General features: G+C 47.1%; 1 long non-coding RNA gene across 1 annotated transcript in view; it reads right to left on the bottom strand.

The window, feature by feature from the left end:
- LOC138566611 (uncharacterized) overlaps positions 1-20,478 on the bottom strand; it is a 693,756-nt gene that overhangs the window by 131,738 nt on the left and 541,540 nt on the right. The window lies entirely within an intron of this gene.

A 20,478-nucleotide genomic window follows, 5' to 3' on the forward strand; every position in this document is an offset into this window, starting at 1 on the left:
GATTGTGATGAAACAGCTGCATCACCAGGAGCTACAGGGGGTGGTGGCATGTCTGCACCAGCACGTGGCTGGGCATCCTGCCCCAGAGGGGCACCCCTGCCTCTTCCCCCCTGTAGCCACCCTGCCACCCTGGACTCCCTGTCCTCCGTGGTCTCAACGCCCATGTGCCCGACCTCGCCCAGCCCTGGGACGATGCCCAGTTTTGCCGCCCTTAGCCTTTGGGACCTCCCAACCATGGCACCGATGGAAAATAGACTATGGGAGGTTCGCTCAACAATTGTCCTGGGCAATTGGCTAGAAGGGGGCAGGGTACCCCAGTGCTCCTGCAAGGCTGTCTGTGACCCCTCGGAAAAAATGACGGTTCACGCAAGGCTCAGGCACCCAAAAAAAAAATATTTTAAAAAAATGAATTCAAAAATTGATAAAATATAAGAACAAGAAATAGAACATTTTTTTAAAAAATTGCACGTGACCCCGGTAGCCCACGTGCATGGATTTTACCTCCAGCAGTACAGTGTGGCACCCACGGACACAAAAAACATGTACGCGTGGAACACTACGGCTACTATGACCTCAAAAACGGTACGCGATGCACAGGGGGATCCACAGTGGGAAAAATAGCGTACGCGATTCAACGCTTGCCTTGCGTGGAAAAAAAAATCAAAAACACAGGTGCTTGTGAACGTAGGCAACACCCCGCCAAAAGAAGAGGTACGGATTTCAGAGCTGTGAAGTAAACGCGTGTGATTCCAGCTGAGTAAACACAAGTGTCGGTCTCCACGAACAGCACGTACAGTGGTCTGCAGGCCCGCGCTCACCTTTAACCCGTGCTGAAGGCAACACCCGCGCACGTAGCGTCACTTATGCGCTAAGCCCCTTTCCTCGAATTAAACACATTCACATGTGGGTGTGATTTTTTTGCACGTGCGGATGCACCCGTGCTGAGGGAAATGCCTGCACGTGTTACGTCACATACATGCTTACACGCTAAGGGCCTTTCCTCAAATGACACGCTGACGTGCTGTATTTTCACGTACCAAATCACTCCGTATCAAGCTGGCCACGCCACAACACACGGAAGACCACGCTCCTGCCCAGAAAGCCATTTACCTGCCCCCGAGCCCCGAGCAGACTCCCACCAGCCATCTGCTGCTGTCTGCCTGCTGACCACGTGCCCTTCCATTTGGTGCCTGAACGTCAGCCATCTGCATGGGTCCAGTTGCTGTGACCACCCCTCCTGGAACAGAACACTCCCGACTGAAGTTCCATCACTCCAAAGCCCAGCACCAGGACCCAGTTGCCCACCCACACCTGCCTCGGGGGTTGCCATGTCGGGGGAAACACCATCAGCCACCACTGGCAACCCCCAGCCAGAGAGGCAGAGGGCTGCCAGCATCACAGCAGGAGAGGTTGGCATCCTGGTGGAGCAAGTCCTGGTGCATTATGATGCCCTCTATGGAAGAAGACGTGCCAACAAGGATGGATGGGAGAGGATCTGGCTGGACATCGTGGTTGCCATCAACGCGGAGGGGGTGACAACCCGCGACATACAACACATCCGTAAGCGCTGGGAGGACTTCAGGTCCAGGAACCTCAGGAAGGCCCGGCGCCTCTTGGAAGCAGTGGATGCAGTGAGGCGCCAGGTCCACCTTACCACCTGATTGATGGGATCATTTGCATGATTAACACATTTTAGTGCCGTTCTGCCCCAAATTCACCATACTTCAGACATAGATTTCACCCCACAATGCCCCACATTTGTTTCCTTTTTATGGGAATGATTTCATCAATCAGGCTGATTGACTTTTGTGCACCTACACATGGGGTGCACACACTTCGGAGCCCTGTTTGAATGTTCAACATGACAAATGAATTGTGTCATGTCCAAGTGACCTACCATTGTTGTATCCATGTGCCTACTATCACTGAATTAGTAAACACTGGCTTTGTTGCAGCGTCTGACACATGTGTTTTGTCAGACTCTTTTGCATGTTCTATTTTATGATGTGCGTCTCACATGGATGGGGGACAGTACTGATTTACTACCATCTGGGTGTCCTTGTCGATTCTGCCATGGCTATGCTACGTGTCATCTGTGTGCTGGCATGTGTCATGTTTGAGGATTGTCCATGCCACTCACAGGCTAATGTGTCTTGCAGGTGCTATGCACCTTGCAGTACATGTGTTGCTTTTCCATTTTGGAGTCCTCAGTGTCTGCTTTTAGGGTCCGCTTCCACTTCATTGCCAGTGCATGAATGCCAGAGTTAGTGTCATGTGTGACATGTGTCATTAATGTATTCAATATGTAGATTGTGATGTCTATGTGTGTCAACTATGCTGTTCATGTGTGTCTTCTTTACTTTTTTATGTCTGTGCAGTTGATAAGGCACTAGATGCTGTTGAGGAGGATGAGATGGCGCAGGAGTACTCAGAGCCCCAACTAGGCACCAGTGTAGGACGTGGGGTGGTGGTGCAGGAAAATCCATTAGTCCTACAGACCATCCTGTCCACGGGTGTCTCTGGGTACACCTCCGAAGACGTCTATGTCTCAGGTGCTGAATCTGACATTGAGACAAATGTCCCGTCGCAGGTGAGTGTTTCTGACAGGGCTGCTGTTCTGTCCAACCCACCTGCACTGGGGGTAGGCCCCTCAATGGGGCATTTAGTGTTGGAATGTCCGCCTGTGCGGTTACGGAAGCAGGGTCACACTCCACTATATTTGCTTCTGTTCCTGGCCAGCAGATCAAAGCAGGAATGCAGTCCTGCAGCCTCAGGCAGTGCCAGCACAGCAAGGTGCACATCACTTGGCCCAAACAGGTCCTCCCTGAAAGGCAGGTGGAGCTCCAGCAGCAGGCAACAGAGTCCACATGCTGCTCACACAGGGAAGACATGTTGGCGTCCAACAGGGACCGATGGGCTGAACTGGAGACTCTGCGCACAGCCATATCTGCAGAGTCACAGGCCCACAGGGATGTCCTGAGGTTAGAACACAGGTCCCTCAGAGATACTCTGGGTGCACTTGAGGCATCCCAGAGTACAAGGTCAGAACAGCAGCTGGAGCAGCTAACACGCACAATCTCAGCTGAGCTCCAGGCAACCCCTGAGGAGATCTGGGCATCACACGAGACCTTGCAGACAGAATACCGTGCTACCCGTGAGGTGCTGCCTGGGGATCTCCGGACCATCATCCTACAGAACCAAACCTCTCAGACCCGCATGCTTGCTGCCATGGAGGAGCATGCCAGGGCTTTGCATGGTCTGCCTCCCATACCACGCACACCTTCTAATGTACCACCAGAGGGTGATGACAGCGAGGGCAGTTCTCCCACTATAGGGTAGCCGTGCAGGCCATGAGCCCATGGAGGTTTATTTTTTTCTCAACATCTACGCATGTGGGTGTTGGGGTGCACCCTGTACCTCTTCCCTCCTGGGTGGCCCCCCCGGTCGACACATGGCCATTTTTTATTTTTCTTTTTAATTTTTCTTTTTGATAGTTTTATTTTTTTCTCTTATTAGAATCAGGTTTGAAATTTATAATTAGAATTTTTTTCATTTTCTTTTTTGATTTTGATTTTTTAAGTTTATTGTTTTCATTTTCTTTTAATGTTTATTTTGATTTTTTCATTTTCTTTAGAATTTTTATTTTTATTTTAATAGTATTTTAAATGTTCATTTTTTAATGTTTTTTTTCTTTTCATTTTTCTTTTTCTTTTTTTTTAAGTTACATTTCCTTTTTTGTTGATAACTATTTTCGTTCAGATTGTACATCCATGTTACAGTGTGCTGCTTTGGGTGGCTCCTGTAGGCATCTACTGTGTGTTCCAGCTGGGCATATGCAGGCCTGTCCTGTGTTTGGGTTTGAAACTTGGGTTCCTGACACATATGCCACTCCTACTTCCCCTTTCCATGGGCTCGCAAGGGTGTGACCAAGTGACAGTAACTTACACAGAGGCATTGGGCTCCCATGAGTTGTGTAGGCAGTCTGTAGTCCAAACTGCGTATACACCCCTAGTGGGGATTGGTGATAATTTCTCCACTGCATGGTTGATTTGTATATTGTATTCCATATAGGTCTTTATGCATATTTGCATGTAGCTTCTTCATGTCTTAACAAGCCTGTCTCCATTGTAGATGCAGTTCATGTTGTATTCAGTACACTGCCACATTTACCTACCAGCAACACACTGGAGATTGAAGGGGTTGATGTCCTGCTTTGTCAGGTTGTAACACTTGCACTATTGTCATTGGTTACTGTCATACATTGCCACTGTTGGGTCCTTACTAATGTTTTGTCTTGCTGGTGAGTATTTGTTCATGTGTGCTGTTTCTTTTTTATTAGTGAGAGGGAATTGTCTCTGGCCTGTTTCCATTTGGGACGGTGCACTTTGTGACACTTGTGTCATGTGTTGTGCATTCATTTGGTTGCTTTCACATAGCATGCCATCCCATGGTGTGTTGGGTAGCTGAGATGGGGTTAGGGAGGGGTTGGGTGACATGCCACTATTTGGGTGTACTATTTTGCAAGGGGGTAGTCCTTCATGCTGCATGAATGTGCGCCTTTTACTGACACATCATTGGGTCTGTTTAAGTAGCTAGGGATGCACACAATGTAGTACTTCCAGGACAACAATCTCAGGGTGGTATGGTTGTGGCAGTTGACTGTCCCTTTTGTCATCATCATTAATTGTCAGCTGGTATGTGCCAGGCCTGTGTGCACTCCGCAGGGGTGGGAGTTTAGGTGAAGAAATGTGCCACAAGCTGGGTACAGGTTGCCTCACCACGTGCCCTTTCTCCTCCCATGCATAGCGGCCATGCATGTGGTTGTGGATGTGGGGGCACCACCATGTCCACTGGCACGCCCCGCCGGGTTGCAATGTTGTGCAGGACACATGCTGCCACTATGATCCTGCACACTACAAAAACGCGACTTCAGCACTCCGAATGAGCGCTCCACTATGCCCCGGGTTGCAATATGGGCTGTGTGGGGTGGGGTTCCGTATTGGCGTCATCATGTAGGTGCTCAGAGGGTAGGCACTGTCCCCTGGGGAGGTGATAATGTTTGTTATTAGTTGGGTATTCCCATTTCTCAGTGTCTGACATGCATGCATGTGCAGAGGCATTTGTACTCACAAATGAGCCATGTGTCAACATGCCTCCCAGCTTCCAGGTCCCGGTATAAGGGGTGACATTCTAAATATAAAACTATCATGGCTGGACCCCAGATGGTTGGCATATACCGAGGTAATGATTCCCTTGGAATCACATACAACCTGCATGTTGATGGAATGCCAGTGCTTGGGATTTCGATAGATGTGCTCAGTGGCCCTGGGGGGACTGCAGCATGAAGGACTACCCCCTTGCAAAATAGTACACCCAAATACTGGCATGTCACCCAACCCCTCCCTAACCCCATCTCAGCTACCCAACACACCATGGCATGGCATGCTATGGTAGAGCCACATGGGTGCAGTCAATGGCACCTAGCACTTTGGGGAAGTGTGCCACCCCGTAAAAGTCTTGGACCACGGCCTGCCTTTCTGAAGGTGTTCTGGGCATGTATATGTGCCTGCGGACTGAGGGGCGTGCAGGCATGATCACCAACACCTGGTGTAGGCAGCATGACTGTGTGGCCTGTGAGATGCCCCCAACTATGGCACTTGTCCACTGGATTGACCCACTAGACAAGAAATGCAGCACATTGAGCAACTTTTCCAATGGACTAAGTCTTTGGGGCCACAGGGTGGGTGATGTGAGGTCATCCTCCCACTCAGCAACCAGTTCTAGGATTATTTGTGGTGGAAACCTGTACCTTGAATAGACCTGGTCATCAGGCATCCCAAAAAGGCTGGTCCTGGGTAAAAAAATTGTGGGGCCTGGCTATCGTCCTCCTCCTGCGGTGTCCCACGACCACTGCTGCGAGGAACGGTATATTCATCTTAGCGTATGAGCTTGTTTGTTCTTTGCGCGTACTTTTATGCTGCGCGGGGCACTTACACCTGCTTCCAGCTGGCGTATGTGTTTCCGGATTAGCACGTCTTTTGTGGCGTGCAGGTTTCCCCTGTTCGATTCCATGAATACGTGTTGTTAGTGCACATGTGGGCGTTGCGAGGATTTAGCTGTGGTACTTCCCCCGGAACACCCACATTTTCATGCGTTGTTCCCTATTCTGCGTGTTCTGTCCCGTGTTCCTCCCCCTTTGGAGTGTGCGCTACATGTTGTGCGCGTCGCGCATGGCATTCTGTGATGTGTGCGCCCGTGTGCGCCACCCGCGTATTTGGCGCACATCCCGTGGAAAACACGTGCAGCGCATTCCATGAATTGACAAACGGCTGCGTGCGTGACTTTGGCACACGTGCACTGCGATTTTCACGCTTGCGCTCCCCTTTTCAGCGCACATTAATTCCACAAATTACCCTGTATATCCCTTTTTAGTAATCTCTTTTGCAGGTCACCCTCTCTCTTAGCCATTGTTACCTGCTCCAGAATCACACACTGTAGCTGTGCTATATTGTGTCTTGCTCCAACAAAATGTGAAGCTACTGGGAATTTCATATTTCATAGTTGTGGCTTTCTGTGTTGGAATACCAACATCGAAATAACCACGTGGGCATTTTAGGCCATACACTTCATTGACAGAGTCACAGGTACATGAGTGCTTCAAGATTATCTTCTTGCCTGAATACGGATGTGTAATAATTTTACCCTCAACGATATTGCCACAATGTTGGCAATTGTGGCAAGGTTGCGTTCTTGTAAAGGAGACAATAGACTCTGTTTTTTGATCAAAATCAACTCTAAACAAAATGTTCCTCAGGGTCATGCTCTTTCTATAGGTAAACACTGGAGGATTAGAGAAAAATCTGTCTAGTGTAGGGTCGAGTTGCATAACATGCCAGTTCCTCTTAACAATTTGTTTAATCTTCGGACTTTGAACCAAATATGTAGTGACATATACGATTCATGGATTAACCCTCAAAGGTTTTGGTGCCAATACTGTATCACGAGGGATTTGTTTCACCCACTGGGCCACAAGACTACATTTCTGGTACATGGAGCGGTCCCCTTTGTGAACCTGAAAATATTTTCCATATACCAGGATGAATTTGAGGTTTGAAATGTCATAGACCAGCGGAGACATTCGTCAATATGGTAAGTAACAGCAACAAAGCAGGCTCTCCGATGGATCCTTGCCCCCCCACAGACATACAGAAAGCAATCCTCACACAAGGAATGCCCATGGAATATTATAGAAACCTTTTCAACCGATCACTTTCAACAGGGAAAGTACTGCAATCATTCAAAGCGGCATACATCAAGCCGCTCCTCAAGGACACAATAGGAAATGTCAAAGACCTCTCCAACTACAGACCCATTTCGAACATCCCCTACCCAGCTAAACTTCTAGAGACATACCTCCACAGAATAACACAAGAATTCATAGCGAAACACCAACTGTTGGACCAGGCACAAGTAGGCTTCAGACCGATGAGGGGAATGGAAATGGCATTGCTCTTAATCTGGGATGATCTAAAAACGAATGCAGACTCAGACAAAAGCACAGCTCTAATACTTCTGGATCTCTCTGCAGCATATGACACAGTCAACCATGAAATCCTCATCTGGAGACTAGAACAAATAGGAATCACTGACACAGCCTACTATGGATTAAATCCTTCCTAACAAGCAGGCAAGAAACTGTCTGGATCAAACCATTCTAATCAACTACAAAAGAATCCAACAGCAGAGTACCATAAGGATCTTCCTTCTCCCCATTGCTCTTCAATAGATACCTGTTTCAAACTCATCAAAAACACAGCCTCACATGCAAGAACTATGCAGATGACACTCAGATCATCTAAACAATACAAGATACACAGGAAAAAACGAGATGCTGAACAACTGCCTACAAGAGCTCAACGGCTGGATGAACACAAACAGCCTCAAACTCAATCCGAGCAAAACTGAAATAATGATCATAGCTAAAAGCGACGAAACCACTACATCCCATGGCCAACGGAACAGGGTACAGCGCCGACTACATATACGATAGTAAAACACCTGGGAGTCTTGATGGACAACGAACTAACACTGAAACCACAAGTTAACGCCATAATCAAGAAATGTTTCTTCCTGTTGCACGCAGTACAAAGGATCCTACCATTCTTCTCTTTCACGCACAAAACACTCACCATCCTAGCACTCATCATGTCCAGAGTAGACTATGCCAACAGCATATACCTAGGACTGCCAGAACGATTGTTAAAAAGAAATGTCAGCGCACCCAGAACGCCGCCGCAAAACTCCTGCTCAGACTACCACGAAAAGAACACATTACCTCAGCGCTGAAAATGCTACACTGACTGTGAATAAAGGAGAGAATAAAGTTCAAAATTATGTGCATAACGCATAGAGCAGTACACGGCCAGGGAGCAGAGTTCCTAAAGAAATAACCATCTACCACCCGACAAGATCACTCAGATCAAGCAACGACATTTGCCTTGTTCCAAAAGCTTACAACAAAAGAAAACTCAGAGGATCATCTTTCACTCACCTGGCAACCTCGACCTGGAATAACCTACCAAAAAACATATGCAACACAAGAGGTCATTTGGAGTTCAGAAAACTACTCACAACCTGGCGATTTGCTCCAGATTCAGGAAGAATCAACTAGGATGAAAGGACCAACAAGAAATCGTGAATACGCTGGTAGGAAAACATAATCCCTAAACTTCCCCTCCATTATAAAATCCGGGGTGGACGTGAACCGCCCACCCAAGCCCACACACCACCACTCCAAAGGGTATTTGGATAGGCGGGGACAAAAAACAAGATGGAGAATAAGGGACAAGCCCTGTGACCAAAACTACACCTGCCGCAGAGCAGGGAAAGTAGTGGAAATGAGCTAAATACACAAGCCACTAGAGCCACAGGAATAGAGCTCCGACTGCCACCTAGACAGTCAAGTTGGAGTATCAAACACATAGGATGGCCGTGGAGGTTGGGTGCAGAAACGCAAAGACAAAGTGGTAAGAAATTGATAAATACTTGAAAACCTTTATAATCATACCATACAAATGTTTAACTTTCTGCATACTCAAAATACAGAAACTCACACAACCACCTTTCTGCACAGCAATCTGCATGCACTTCACCACATTGCAACAACAAAGTAACAACAAATAACCCTTCACAACAGCACATGGGGTTCCTGGCAATGATCGAAAAGCACACTTAAGCTCAGCGAATGGTGCAAACCGAACTGAAGCGGCCAACAGGACATCTCACTTTCCTACTCCCACTACACCCTACTAACCCCCCACTCTCCCCACCTCTTGACACCCTCCTTTACAGATCCGCCAGAGCACCTGGGGACCACAGCAGTTGTGATGGTGCGCGGTATAACATTAACATTAACATTAAGTATGTATAGCTTAAACAATCTTGGGTGCTACCATTGCTCAAAAAACAAACCTTAGACCCATCCATACCAACCAACTATACACCTATTACCACAGTCCCTTTCTTACTTAAAATTATCGAAAGAGTAGCCTACCTACAAATTCAGGACTACCTAGAAACTAATAACCTTCTAGGCTCACGTCAGTCTGACTTCCGCCCCCTTCATGGCACAGAAACAGCCTTGATTGACCTCAAGACCCAAATTGATGAGTTGAACAACGGTAAATCAGCTATGCTACTCCTCTTTGACCTATCAACAGCTTTCAACCTGGTGGATCATGCAGTCTTATGCAACCATCTCAGGTCAGCTGCCCATTTCTCAAGTGATGCCATAACCTGGGTGCAATCCTTTCTTGCGGACCGTACAATGAGAGTCTTCTCCCCTTTAGCAGCCGCTGACCCTATACAAGTCTCCTGCAGCGTGCCTCAAGGATCATGCGTATATCCTACTATGTAAAATATCTTTAATAAGCCCTTGTTTGACAAGTTGGACAGATTGGGTGTCACCTACACTAACTACGCAGATGACACTGAGATCCTCATCCTCCTTTCAGGCAACTTCTTGGAAGATTTGGCATTAGTAAATCGGATATATCATCTCATTCAGGCATGGATGGCATCCCACGGCCTCTGCTTGAATAACGACAAAACCGAGCTACTGATCCTTGGCTCAGAGACGGCCATCAAAAAACTTAACCCCAGCTACGCCTTATTCAACATCGATAACAATGACATACAAGTGATGCCTGCAGTTAAAACTCTGTGATTCTATCTAGACTCTGCACTCACCTTCAAGAAGCAAATTAACTTGTTAGCATCTTCAACAGCATACCCGTGCAAACTGATCCGAGTTTGCAGATCATTCCTCTCCAAGACCAGCTGTATTACACTAGCGAATGCACTTATTCTATCCAGACTGGATTACTGCAATGCGTTATATGTGGGATCTAATAAATATATTATTGATAAACTGCAAAGACTCCTAAACAATGCCCTCAGAGCAGCCTTATATATCCCGAATAGAGAGCACATCTCTGCATTCAGAAGAGATGCCCATTGGCTTAAAATTAAGAATAGGATCCAAATGTCTTAACAATGTAGCACCTCCCTACCTTGTCGAAAGAGTAAACAAGAGAACCTCTCACCATGCCACGAGAATGTCCAATGTGCACACTCTAGAGGTGCCTAGATACAAACGGATGACTGCTGGCGGCTCTAGCTTTCCGGTTATAGCCGCTCAATCCTGGAATGGACTCCCTTTAGATCTTAGAACTGACTAACCATACTCTAGATTCAGACGGAAACTCCTTACCTGGCTACGGACTAATGATGCATAACCTGACCGCTTCACCTCCTATCTGACTCCTCGTCTGCCCTACCTATTCCTGAATCCTCCCCTAAGGAGTGCTATGCCTGACCATTGCTAACTGTATACCTTGTTGGCACCCCTAGCCTTTATCTTGGTATCTATACTGGGACCACCTGGTCACTGCTATCTTACGACTGCATCTATGTTTTCACTGATTACAACTGTTTACTATTCATTGTATGTACCTACCTCTGTAACTTAGCCTCCTAAGTATCCTGCAATGTTCTGTAACTAAGCTTCTTAAGTATCCTTGTAATGCTACCTGAGGGTCTTGGTCTGCGCTATATTAAATAAACAAACAAACAAACAGCCTCATCTAGGTAGCAGACTGCTGCCAAAATGAAGAGACCCCATATGGTCTCCCGCCCATTAACGAGAGTGTGCAAATGTCAGCTGTGTGTGGTTTAAGTCTCACTACACAACATAAAATAACATGAGGCTTTTTTTGTGCACGGTAAAGGAAAAGTACCACATGATGACTATAGCATCATCGCTCCCTCTGTAGCTGCCTTTCAGGTCTAGGCCAGCAGCACATTTATGCTGGGAAGTTGCAGTTGGCAGAGGGTGGGGGTCTAAGCAGAGTATGGAAGACAGAACCAGAAAGAAACGAAAAGGCAAAGGCTAGTGGCTCACAGAAGGCAGCGTTTTCCACAAGGACACGTGTGATGCAGTGCCTGTCTATTATGATTGATGGTGCTTATTTCCCATCTGGTTTAATCTCCACCTCTTCAGGCTCTGTCCTCAGAAAGTACGTTGCACGCCCTCTAGCCAGAACTAAACAAGAGGACCCAGACTAGCCTACTATCTGTGCTCCGAACGTAAACATGGCACACACACTTATGAATGTTTGAGCATCATGTCCAATTTCACCAGCTTTGGCGAGTAATGTAAAAACAACGTAAGGTACGGTGAGACAAAATACCAAAACACACCAATCTTTCCAGGTTTTGGGAGACTGATGCTCTACAAGCAGAAGACATAAAAGGGTCTCCATAGATATGTAAGTGAAAACACAGACACACACTAGTAGACATGTGTGCACTCATACATGTGCATACATTTACATTGAAACTCACACAGCCTGCCCATTGGGCCGGATTTTCCCGGATCTGAGATCCCACAAATTATGTTTTCCCCATCTAGAACCAGAAAAACTGTTTTAAGTTTACTTTTTATACCGAAGTCAGAACTTCTAGAGACTTCCCCACTTGACCATGCGAACATTTTGTCAGGCAGCGTCTTAACATCTCTTTAAATGTAGTCAACGCTGCCGAAAATATTCAAGCAATCTATGTAGGTTTAAAAGGAGTGCACCTTTTAAACTTTGCTTGCAGCATTATAAGAAATACTCCTTTCGTGGCTTATTTTCCAGCTCCTAATAATTAATTATCCCATGCTCGGCAACTCCCTGATGACCCAAAACCGCCTCCCACCACCCCACCTCTGCTGGGATCCCACAGTTAACTCACTCTGACACACTGGCATTTATTGTTTATTTGTTTCTACACAAATATTCGGACTGATTCACACTAATCTTACAGGTTGTAACTATGAATGACTCCTGGAAAGAGATTACTTGATTCCCATTGAAGTAACAGTGCAATTTGACTTATTCCTAGAACTTCTTTATACTTGTTTGTGAATCGAACAGTCTCTCCCCAGGATGAACTCAGATTTACTCTTGGTTACTAACATCTTTGTGAATCTGTCCCTTTACAGAAGATGTGTTTCATCCAGTTATAGACCTTTGGCCTGTAGCTTATTACATTCATACGCAGAGATGCACAAACATTGAGATGCCTACCAACACTCCCCACATATTTATGCATTTATTGTGCATTTGTCAGGCGCTTAATTGTGTTTCAAAGCGCCCACAGAGCAACAGGGAGGGAACATGGGAATGAAGGCAAATATAACAATGAAAGAGAGAGGCAGTCCTACTAGGCCTTGTGAGCATTCAGAGCGTGCAAGTGCAGAGAGAGAGAGAGGGATGTGGGATGAGGGTAAGTGCTAGGAACAAAAGGAAGTTAAGTGCTTGGAAGTTAGTTTCAAAGCTGTTAGGTGACTGGCAGAGATCACTAGGTGAGAGTGGTCAACTGCCAGTAAATAGGTGCAGGTCTGTGATAGCACAAGCCAGTGGGTCCCTAGGGCAAGTACTGGGAGTGGGCAGAGGGTGAAGACGATTGGGGATGGAGGCCAGGACCCAGGTGGGCACATAAGGGCCCTGGCCACCAATCTCAGGGACTGTGGGGTTTAGCAAAGGAGGGAGGGCTGAGGCGGAGGTGAAAAGGAAAGTCTTGAGGAGCTTCTGGAATTTGAGGAGGTCCGTTGCAAGACGAAGAGGAAAGGGGAGGCTGTTCAATAGGAGGGAGCCAGCCAAGGAAAGAGATCGTCCACCGGCTCACTGTTTAGCGAATTGCTTGACACACAGAGAGTTGGTGCCGGAGGAACATAAAGATCTGGAGGGAGTGTATTTAGTGAGAGCCACTTGTAGCTAGCGTGGTCCCTGGCACCAGACAGCCTTATGGATGATGCTGAGGGATATGAATTTGATCCTTGCAGCAACGGGGAGCTAATGGAGAGTTGTACAGACATACATCCATCCATCCATACATACATACATACACACATGCATATAATGTGTGACACAAATATCGACAAATATTATTCATGCTCTGTTAAAAGTCTCAATCTCACTCACACAAACACTCATACACATACGTGTGCACACTCACACACAGACACACTGACTCATCCTAGACCAGTGTTCTTGATGTAAGGGAGAATCCCCTCCCCCGACAACCCCTCTTCCCTGTACCCTCCAACAATGGAGGAAGGCCATCAGTGCCATGCCTTGGAGTGCCTGCAATTCACAGCCAATAGCTTTACATTGTTATGCCTGTTGCTGTACGTACTGTGTTTGGCCCGTGTCTCTTTCCTTTTGTAGTTACATAATTCTGCTGCTATGGAGCCAGCGACTCTGTCCTCTCCACATGCCAGGAGCAGATGTGGGCGACTGAAGGAGAGAAGGGAACTGAAGTAAGAAAAGGTGCACTTCCAGCGAACGGGGATAGGGGAAAGGAGAAAGAAAGAAAGAAAGAAAAAAGGAAAGAAAGAAGGAAAGAAAGAAAGAAAGAAAGAAAGAAAGAAAGAAAGAAAGAAAGAAAGAAAGAAAGAAAGAAAGAAAGAAAGAAAGAAAGAAAGAAAGAAAGAAAGAAAGAAAACAAGGAAGAAACTAGGTGAATGCAAACAGAAAGGACAGAAGAGTGTGAAACTGTAAAAGAAGAGAAATAATGGGAGGTAAAGAGAAGGAGAGATAGAGGAGGAGCGCAAGGGATGGAGAACAGGAGAGAGTGTTCAATACTGGCATTGTGAATGAGTGGGAGAGCAGACTGAAAGAGGCAAAGTGAAAATGGAAAATGGCAGCTGTCTGCACAAACAGGATAGAACTGCCGGGAGGGGTGGATATGAAAGGAAAAACGGTGGGAGGGGGGAGAGACCAGACAGAATGAGAGAGAATCTAAAAGAAGCAGCACTAGTGAAAGAATGGTTGGGAGGGAGGAGAGACTAGAATGGAGAAAACGAGAAGGGACAGATCCAGAGTGAAAGAGTGACAAGGCAGAGAATGAGAGGTGAAGAGAGTCAAGAGACAGGAAGGGAGGGGCCAAGGGAAATAATAGGAATCATGTGAGGGGGACGTGGAGGGATGTAGGGGAGAGACACCAAGATTAGGACAGAATGGGAGCCCAGCTGGGAATTCTGATGACACATGGGATGTAAGGCTTCTCGAACATTCCCCTGCTCCAACCCTTCTGCCAAATCACCCTTTCAACCCTCCCTCATTTGTATAGACTCACCCTCCCGACAAACTAAACACCTTATATTAACTTGAATGGAACCATCGTCAAAAAGCCTCAGATTTCACAGTTCTTAGAGATACAACAGAGTTTAGAGGTGTGCATAAGAGTGTGTGCACTTGCTGTATTGGTATGCTAACTGCTCCCATCTAGTCCCTTGGCCATGGGTATGTGGTGTCTGGAAAGCTGTGCTCCTGCATTGCTCTTTTCTCTTTCCAGTGTCCTCTATGCTATTAGATTCTGAATTTCATGAATTTCACAACTTTCACCTCACGGGTTGGGGGTGAGGGGTTTGTTACTGTTATTATTATTATTATTATTATTATTATTATTATTATTATTATTATTATTATTATTATTATTATTATTATTATATTTATTGAGTGTGGACCTAGCCTCGAGAAGCAATGGAGCACTTTACAGAGGTATACAATACAGCTACATAACGGAGCGCTTTACAGAGGTATACAACAGTAGAGATGCATAACGGAGCACTGTTCAGCGGTAACAACAGAATAGATATACAGTGAGGGGTAGGATACAGAGGGGCAGGGACGAGCGGGCGGGCAACGCCTAGCGAGTCAGGTGGGGTTTGGGCCGATGTGATGGCCTAGGTGTTGAGGAGGAGAGATTCCTTGAAGAGGTGGAGCTTGATTTCTTTTCTGAATTGTAGGAGCGTGGGAGGTTCCATAGTCTTGGGCGTATTCAGAGAAGCCTTCGTTCTGGTCTTTTCATTTTTGCAGCAGCGGATTTAAAGTCTGCACATGTCCTTTATTTTGGTGGTGCTCTGTCTTCCAGAAATGCTTGGTTTTTCCACGAGGTAGCTGGGTGACTTCAGGGCAATTGCCTTATAGATGATGCAGCAAGACTTGAAGGTGATTCGTGTGTGCAGTGGGAGCCAGTGAAGATCGATGAGGGCCGGGGTGATGTGGTCATATCTATATGGTGCCTTGATGAGGCGTGCAGCCGCGTGTAGAACACTACCAAGGGACACAAGGGAGGACGACGGGACCATGGAAAAGTTTTGAAGACCACTATCCGAGACACATACGCATCCACACTGACGCAAATGTACTAAACAAACACACACTCTTTCTCGCTCTGACTCAAGGAGAAGCATGAACAGGAAACTAGCTACACTTATTCTAATTTACTGTACACACATACATGAGCGCATACAGCTCTGAGCCGCTGCCTGGCAGGAGGGCAGGAAAATGGATGACATCACATGTTAATGTGAAGCAGCTGGATGGTCTTCATTGGAGCTGGGCCTTCGCAGGCCCGCCATTGGCACACAGCACGGATCCCGAGCGGTCTGCGGCAGGGGAATCGAGGGATATTGGAGGAAAGCTGGCCTGGATGTGGAGTGGTGTGAAACCTCAGCTGCACTGCGGTCCCACAACCCGTGAGAATGCGCTGCAGTCTGGTGGTGCTCGCTGTGTTTCCAGCCACAGAAATAAAATGTGAACTTGTTTGGACCGCAGAAGGAAGGGCAAAGAAACCCACAAGAAAAACTAGCTAATGACACGTTTCAAAAAGTAAACAGTGAACAACAAACAGCCAGGGATCAAACATAGCCCCAAAAGCACGCAGCAGCGTTAAGACAGGCTTTTCTCGTTGATGCAACCATTTCAGGAAAGGCGCTTTTTAAAATGTGATTATGCCTGAATAACCGCAAAACACATCCTGCGATGAAGGCCTCTCGAGTGGCTGTACAGCAGAAAGGCCTTAGCGCAAAAACCTACTCCTGATGCCAGCGGAATGTGCCTGTGAGATCCATGAAGCCTGAGATGTCTCCAGGCTGTTAAACACGCGGTCCTTTAAACTCAGTGTACATTTATGGGAGGTTCTGTTGTCTTAAGATGACTCATTGCTCTGTTTTCTTAATCATAGCCTGTGAGATCGTAGTAAAATTAGTGATTGCTCTGTTGTCTCAATCGTAAAGCCTGTGAGATTGCAGTAAAATTAGTGATTGCTCTGTTGTCTTAATCACAACCTGTGAGATCACAGTAAGATGGGTGATTCCTCTGTTGTCTGAATAGTAGGCCTGTGAGATCACAGTAAGATGAGTGATTGCTCTGTTATCTTTTTCATAGCCTTTGAGATCGCAGTATGATGAATGATTGCTCTGTTGTCGTAATCATAGCCTGGGAGATCGCAGTAAGATGACTGACTGCTCTGCAGTTTGAGTCAGGCATCTGCAAGAAACGAGCAATATTCAAGAAACACATTGGGCCTCATTCCGAGTACGGCGCTAACCAATGGCGCTATTAACGCCTTGGTTGACGCCGTACCCGGACCGGCAGCGCCTTGGTGGATGGCGGAATTACCGCCCCATTCCAAGGTTGGCGGGGCGGTAATTCCCCAATCCCCATTTACCCTTCCCCATTCCCATTTTTGCCCCATAGGGCATAATGGGAGTGGGGAAGGCGTTAATTACGCCACCGTAAATTACGGTGGCGTAATTAACATCAAGGTCCCTTAGCGCCATGGTTTTTAACACCTGCTTAAAGCAGGTGTTAAAAACTCCATGGCGCAAAGGGAACTCGGAGTATGGCGGTAAGGGATTACCGCCACCGCTCTCGTTAGCGGTGGCCGCTATCCCTTACCGCCATACTCGGAATGAGGCCCATTGCCTATTACACTTAAACCTATTGCAACCTTAACTTGATGGAGGGTTGCAAAGCATCGAGCACTCTTAGGCCCAGGGAAGCTACCATAGTAACAGCCATGCTCCAATCAGAAATGTCACACAGGATCTTGCTTCTCCGTTCTCTCACAGAATCTGTAGAACTGGATGCCCACATAACTGAACGCAGAAGAATACCACCTGGCTTGAGACAATCTCTGAAAGAAAGAAGGTTCAACTAACACCAGCACGACAACAACACAAAATCCTCAGCCAACGGACATTCACTCCGAGTAACATCAATCAAACATAATTCCCTCTACATAAAATGACACAAACATATCACACATCTACATACAATGTATCAGTCAAGAACTATAGGAGATCAGACTTAATTGGGTCAGTGCCCCCTAGGGACATCTTAACCAAATTCGACAGACTTTCCTGCAAACATGCATTATGCCAGCACGCAAAGCACGGGGCAAGGAGGGCCAGTGATCGGAATCATTCAAGTTGGTCTCCATGATTCCATTAAACCACCCCAAATCAACACACTCCCTCTCACTTAACCACTCCCCCTTTACCTCCTGTTATCTTCATCCCTCTGCCCTTACATTACTCCAACAATCAACCCTTGTACACAGCGGCAACGACTTGCAGAAACAAAACACTAGGTGAGCAGCACTACTTCTCACATCACTAGCCCTATCACACCTCCCACACCAACATTCAACTAGGCCCTCACAGCTCTGATGGCAAATGATTGCACTTGGGCTCTCCCTTCTGGATTTAGCACGCATTTAAGGTGCTCTCGACCAATGTCCACTTGGGATCACATTGGCACTCAGGATTCCTGTTCTTCCTGGTTGCTGCTCCTTATATCCCATCAAGAATCCCCCTTCCCTCTTTTCTTGCAGGGCCAGATGCAGAAATCCTGTCAGCTGGCAGAAGAGCGCTCTACAAGCAGTGGAGTAACTTTGGCGAAAATGTTGGCAGGGACATGACATCTGAAGAAAAGGTGTCCCAGCCAAATGAATGGGGGCAAAATGGTGTGCCATGAAAGTTGGGGGGACCAACACCCCTGTCCCCCCGCCTAAAATAACGCCCATGTCTACAAGACCACTTTACGTAACATTTTTGTACATCATACCCCGGGCCTGTTCCATATGTACAGTTTAAGGAATGACCTTAGTGGCCGGGTCTGTAATATTTGTTTTAGCTTGGTGACTGTTTTTAGGTTATAGACCTGTGAGATCTATATAACCTCAGGAATTCACCCAATGTCTATGTAAAGGGCAGGAGAGACCAGAGGGATAGCTCTGGTTGTGTGAGGGCAAAGCCTGTACGATCTGTTTAACACTGGAGATAGTTCTGCGAGCCTTTTTTTAACCTGAATCTTATATTTGCTATATATGGGTCCTGAACCTGGAATTTATTTATTTATTTATTTATTTATTTGAACATGTATATAGCGCGCAAAACCCAGAGGTATCTAGGCGAATCTAGGAATAATTATGAAACAACCATGTAAGCCTCTGTGGTGGGATTTATTTTGTGCAAACATAGGTGTGAAGGGCTGTAGCACAATAGGATGCAGTGATAGGGAATAACGATATGCATGCAAAGTAGAGAGAGTGGATACAGAGGTTTAGAGGTGGGGTGTAGGTTGGGGAGGACATGCAGGAGAAACTCTTGATTTATTTGTTGGCGGATCTGCAGGTGTCTTCCTATTGAAGCTGCATCTCTGTGAATTTCACACAATCTGACATGAAGACTAAGCCTGTAGGAGTTTGTTGAAATGAGACTAACAGCTCCCGTGGAAGTAAATTAAATGTTTCTGACACTATGCAGATTTCAGCCATTAAGATCTTTTGCGAAGCTTGCAAAGCTTAACTTTCTTTCGTTATGGGTTGCACAAGATGAACGTTCTAAATCCGGTTGTCTTGATGTAGGCCCCAGACCAGCATAGTGCCACCTACTGGGTGTGTCGTCCCGAGTTATGTATAGCGCGCATGCGCGAGCCTCGTTGTGGCCCGCGCATGCGCGGCGGCAATAAAGTGCGCCCGTGCGGCAGTTCCCGCCGGGATGCGGACGGACCAACATCGCGTCCCGCGTCCTCCTTGTGTGCCTGCATGAATGCCTGCGTGTGTGGGTCCCCGGGGCACATATAACAACTGGCGACGAGGCGGGATCACTGCCGCAAAGTGTGCCCAACACGTGGGTGCAGAGGAACAACAAATCTGCGTTGCTACGCAGTGACACGGAGCGGACCCAGCAGCAAAATTCCACGTGGAGTGGCAGTAGCGGCCTGAGAAGGTGCTCGTGCGCTGCCACATCAAGAAAACACGACAAAGTTTTGGAACTCCGACCGCCACCAACAATCTGGGGACGATCACAACGACGCAGACAGCACAACACGGTTGGGCAGAGACCAAGGACCTGGAAAACAGCAGTCTGAGGTACGTGGAACCCCACCCCAGTCAGGTTTGCGGCCTCCAAATTACTGAGAGGTGCCTGTGCGACCTGTGAGGATGGCGGAAAGTGATGGGGAAACAGGAACTGAGACAAAAGTGACAAGGACTCAACAGGGGTCGCTACTGCCCATGCAGGAATTTGATACTTCCGGCCCCCCGTCCACGCTAGGCCCCCGGTGGATACTATGGGTGAAGAAACTGGAAATGTATTTTACAGCCACAGGGACCACCGACGATGACTCAAAAAGAGCGACGCTCCTATATTCGGCGGGGCTGGAGGTGATGCACATATATGAATCACTCAACCTGCGAATAGTCACATATGCAACGGTAAAGACTGCATTGGAGAACCACTTCATTCCCCAGTCAAATGTAGACTATGAAAGATTCCTGTTTTCCAAGGAGAAACAGCGGGAGGAGGAATCCCTTGACCAATTCTGTGCAAGGCTGACACTAATGGCCAGCACATGTCGCTGGGACAACAAAGAGACGATGATACGACACCAGCTCAGGCAAACTGAGACGGAAAATATTGAGGGAGCCAGGATGGTCACTGCAACAAATTCAAGACAGTGGCCGAACCTATGAGCTGGCAGAGTCCAGAGGGGCGACCATGGACGCAGCGGTCCATCCCAGCACACGGGATGTAGCATATGCCATGAACAAATGGCCCAAGTCAAGAGATAAATG

This window comes from Ambystoma mexicanum, chromosome 2p, assembly GCF_040938575.1.
Source record: "Ambystoma mexicanum isolate Mex_15411 chromosome 2p, UKY_AmexF1_1, whole genome shotgun sequence".
NCBI classification, from domain to species: domain Eukaryota; kingdom Metazoa; phylum Chordata; class Amphibia; order Caudata; family Ambystomatidae; genus Ambystoma; species Ambystoma mexicanum.